A 5,000-nucleotide genomic window follows, 5' to 3' on the forward strand; every position below is an offset into this window, starting at 1 on the left:
AAACCATAAATAGTTTTTCTTACCAGAAGAGTTTTTATTTTTAAATATTCAATTTTAACTAGAAACGTATCGCTATCGCTAACAAAACCCCACACCACACACCACCACACGTTACACACATATACTTGACAGAGTAGATACTATCTACATATCTATCGACAGAGTTGTAGATATCGTGCCGTTGAACGGCATCTTGTCGCGTCGCGTGGCGATCTTGTACGAGAAACATTTTCCTCTGACATTGTATCGGAATAATTATTATAATTCATTATTATACATACATACATACATACATACATACATACATATTATTAATAAATATAATTGTTTTTTTTGTTTTTTCTTTTCTTCAAATAAACCCACATTGCCATTTCTCTGAGCGTGTGCTGCGAGCTTCAACGAGAAACATTCGGCGCGAAACTGTCGAGCGGCCGGCCGTCGCGCGCCGCACCTGTACGAGAAACATTTTCCTCTGACGTTGCATCGGAATAATTATTATAATTCATTATTATACATACATACATACATACATACATACATACATACATATTATTAATAAATATAATTGTTTTTTTTGTTTTTTCTTTTCTTCAAATAAACCCACATTGCCATTTCTCTGAGCGTGTGCTGCGAGCTTCAACGAGAAACATTCGGCGCGAAACTGTCGAGCGGCCGGCCGTCGCGCGCCGCACCTGTACGAGAAACATTTTCCTCTGACGTTGCATCGGAATAATTATTATAATTCATTATTATACATACATACATACATACATACATACATACATACATATTATTAATAAATATAATTGTTTTTTTTGTTTTTTCTTTTCTTCAAATAAACCCACATTGCCATTTCTCTGAGCGTGTGCTGCGAGCTTCAACGAGAAACATATCTATCAATACAAATGTCTATTCAAAAAAAAGAAAACAAACAAAATCATATCAGTCAATAAAATAAATAATAATATTTTTTTACTACTACTACTAGTACTACTACGTGCTACTACTGCACGCCAATACACATACATAATAAAATGAAAAATCGTCTCTCTCTCGCTCGCTCTACGAGAAACATTCGACGTCCGCTCCAATGCCGACGCGGACTATTGCTCTCGGTATAGATGTGGAGCGAAACAGTCGTGCGCACAGCGTCGACTCGTTCTCGTTGCCGCGCGTCGTTCGTCTCAAATAGACACGAACGACGGACGAGAGAGAATAGAATGTGTTCTTGTTTTTGTGTTTGTGCGAAGTGTGAGAATATTATATACATATATTCGCGCATGGATGATATAGATATGGGTATGGATTTTCGGAGGAAATTATATCAAATTCGTATTTCGAATGCGAGACCGCCGAGATCTTTCCCAGCTCTCTCTCTCTCTGTGTGTGTGGTGTATAGTACATTTTATATATCTCTCTTGTGTCAACACAAAATAACAAAGAATATACATACTACTCCTCCTCATATTTTATATAATATAATATAAAATTATATTATAGCACCGCGTTCGCAGACCGTATGGTGATGTTACCAATCGACCAAGATTTGGGACCGTCTCCCCCGGTGTTATCTGTGATGTTAAAAGAATACGCTTCTAGGCACACCTCAACGCAGGGCGCCTAGCGTGTTCGACACGTGCGCGGTCGCCACGGCGACCGTATATGTAAAGAATGTATAAAAGAGGACGCACACGCGCCCATCGTCGAAACGGTGTGCGCAGCGTCGTGTTGGAATTTATCCCTCAAGCTCCGGGCGTTGATCGTATCTAGTGCGAATCATGCGTGTGTGTGCGCATGTAATTGCCAGCCGAGTTTTAATATGTTTACAATAACGTATTGAATAAAAATTGAGAAGTTGCGTTTAGATGAATGTTCAATTTTCAAATTGTCACAACATCGATTCCCGCCCGCGGGGTCGTGTTCGTTGCAGTTTTATGTCCCTCACAGTGGTCGAGCATCGTTGTACATCACCTCGTTGCGAGATCGTGACGGGACGGCCGCTCGTAGACCGGTCAAAGTTAGTCTATCGATATGAAGCGCGAACGTCGCGTCGCGTGCAAATTCGACGCGTTACGTTCACGCGTGTCGAGAAGGCGCGCGCGCAAGCGCGCGCCCCTCGACGCCGCCGAGCCAGCGGCTCGCCGAAGCCGCGTGACCGCGGTGTAGGCGTGTCGTTTGCGTAAGCAGCTCCCTGGTTGATCCTGCCAGTAGTTATATGCTTGTCTCAAAGATTAAGCCATGCATGTCTCAGTGCAAGCCGTATTAAGGCGATACCGCGAATGGCTCAATATATCAGTTTTGGTTCCTTAGATCTTACTCAGTTACTTGGATAACTGTGGTAATTCTAGAGCTAATACATGCAATCAGAACTCTGACCAGTGATGGGATGAGTGCTTTTATTAGATCAAAACCAATCGGCGGAGGGCCATGCGTCCGAAGTCGTTAATTTTGATGAATCTGGATAACTTTTGCCGATCGCACGGTCCAGTACCGGCGACGCATCTTTCAAATGTCTGCCTTATCAACTTTCGATGGTAGTTTCTGCGACTACCATGGTTGTCACGGGTAACGGGGAATCAGGGTTCGATTCCGGAGAGGGAGCCTGAGAAACGGCTACCACATCCAAGGAAGGCAGCAGGCGCGCAAATTACCCACTCCCGGCACGGGGAGGTAGTGACGAAAAATAACGATACGGGACTCTTACGAGGCCTCGTAATCGGAATGAGTACACTTTAAATATTTTAACGAGGAACAATTGGAGGGCAAGTCTGGTGCCAGCAGCCGCGGTAATTCCAGCTCCAATAGCGTATACTAAAATTGTTGCGGTTAAAAAGCTCGTAGTTGCATTTGTGCGCCGCGCTGTCGGTGCACCGCATCCGCGGTGATACTGACACGTCTGCGGAGCATATCGTCGGTGAGCCGGCGGTAAAACGCCGGTTCAATATCAAAATCCTATCGCGGTGCTCTTCGGTGAGTGTCGAGGTGGGCCGACAATTTTACTTTGAACAAATTAGAGTGCTCAAAGCGGGCTCAAAATGCCGCTTGAATATTTCGTGCATGGAATAATAGAATATGATCTCGGTTCTATTTTGTTGGTTTTCAGAACTCCGAGGTAATGATTAATAGGGATAACTGGGGGCATTCGTATTGCGACGTTAGAGGTGAAATTCTTGGATCGTCGCAAGACGAACATCAGCGAAAGCATTTGCCAAAGGTGTTTTCATCAATCAAGAACGAAAGTTAGAGGTTCGAAGGCGATTAGATACCGCCCTAGTTCTAACCGTAAATATGTCATCTAGCGATCCGCCGACGTTACTACAATGGCTCGGCGGGCAGCTTCCGGGAAACCAAAGATTTTGGACTCCGGGGGGAGTATGGTTGCAAAGCTGAAACTTAAAGGAATTGACGGAAGGGCACCACCAGGAGTGGAGCCTGCGGCTTAATTTGACTCAACACGGGAAATCTCACCAGGCCCGGACACCGGAAGGATTGACAGATTAACAGCTCTTTCTTGATTCGGTGGGTGGTGGTGCATGGCCGTTCTTAGTTGGTGGAGCGATTTGTCTGGTTAATTCCGGTAACGAACGAGACTCTAGCCTGCTAAATAGGCGTCGTCATTCAAGGTGTGCGCGACTCTCGGGGAGCGCAACTCACTGGCGACGTATTAAAATTCTTCTTAGAGGGACCGGCGGCTTCGAGCCGCACGAGATTGAGCAATAACAGGTCTGTGATGCCCTTAGATGTCCTGGGCCGCACGCGCGCTACACTGAAGGAATCAACATGTTCTCCCTGGCCTAGAGGCCCGGGCAACCCGTTGAAACTCCTTCGTGCTGGGGATTGGGGTTTGCAATTATCCCCCATAAACGAGGAATTCCTAGTAAGCGCGAGTCATAAGCTCGCGTTGATTACGTCCCTGCCCTTTGTACACACCGCCCGTCGCTACTACCGATTGAATGATTTAGTGAGGTCTTCGGACCGACACGCGGTGGCCTCACGGCCGTCGGCGTTGCTGGGAAGTTGACCAAACTTGATCATTTAGAGGAAGTAAAAGTCGTAACAAGGTTTCCGTAGGGGAACCTGCGGAAGGATCATTAACGTTGGTTTTTTCTTTTTGTTTTGTTGTTGTCAAAGACTCGCAAAAAAAGAAAAAAATACAAAAACACGTGAATGATACGAATCAAAATCGAATCCGAGACGGTTGACTCTCTCTCGTCGATTCGCGACGTGTGCGTTGCGACACGCTTTGATTAGCGTTCGCTATCGCCTATTGATACTTTGAAATAATATTTTATAATTTTTGTGTACAACCACGCAAATAAAAGAGATTTTCTTTCTTTTCATTTGTCGTACACGTTAATGATAAGTATTATTTTCAAATTTTTTTGTTTAATTTTTTCGCACCTTTTATATTTTCTCATACAAAAACACACACAAAAACAAAACGATTACCCTGAACGGTGGATCACTTGGCTCGCGGGTCGATGAAGAACGCAGTTAACTGCGCGTCATAGTGTGAACTGCAGGACACATTTGAACATCGACATTTCGAACGCACATTGCGGTCCGTGGAGAAATATCCAGGACCACTCCTGTCTGAGGGCCGGCTGCATAAAAACAAAAAGCCACACTGTTCGCGTGACGAGCGGCGATCGCTGCGACTCCGGTCGTAGCGCCGCATCTCTGTCGCGCGTGCAATTGACGGTTTCGCTAGGCCGCCGAGCGGCCGAACGATCCGTTCGAATATATGTTCGATTACGACTCGTCATCCGTATTGGCCGTGTTAAGCCACGTCTATACGATACTTTTGTCGCACAAATAAATTCTCCCCGCCGCACCGTGTCTCCCGCGGCACGGGTGCGCGTCGAGTCTTTACGCAACGACAACGACAACGACGACAACGACGTTCGCGTTTACGCGTCGCGCGTGTTTGCTCGCATCGTCCCGGTCCCGCATGGCGATCGCGCGACGGTCGGCGCCGGTGCGCGCGTCGACGTGTCTCG

General features: G+C 46.0%; 2 non-coding genes across 2 annotated transcripts; both read left to right on the forward strand.

The window, feature by feature from the left end:
• The first annotated feature begins 2,188 nt into the window (after positions 1 to 2,188).
• LOC123719252 lies at positions 2,189 to 4,094 on the forward strand. Its single transcript, XR_006755314.1, has one exon. It is a non-coding gene; the product is annotated as a small subunit ribosomal RNA (ribosomal RNA).
• A 352-nt stretch (positions 4,095 to 4,446) lies between these two features.
• LOC123719250 lies at positions 4,447 to 4,603 on the forward strand. The gene has a single exon (XR_006755312.1). It is a non-coding gene; the product is annotated as a 5.8S ribosomal RNA (ribosomal RNA).
• Positions 4,604 to 5,000: the final 397 nt, after the last annotated feature.

Source organism: Pieris brassicae, unplaced genomic scaffold, assembly GCF_905147105.1.
Source record: "Pieris brassicae unplaced genomic scaffold, ilPieBrab1.1, whole genome shotgun sequence".
Classification (NCBI taxonomy): domain Eukaryota; kingdom Metazoa; phylum Arthropoda; class Insecta; order Lepidoptera; family Pieridae; genus Pieris; species Pieris brassicae.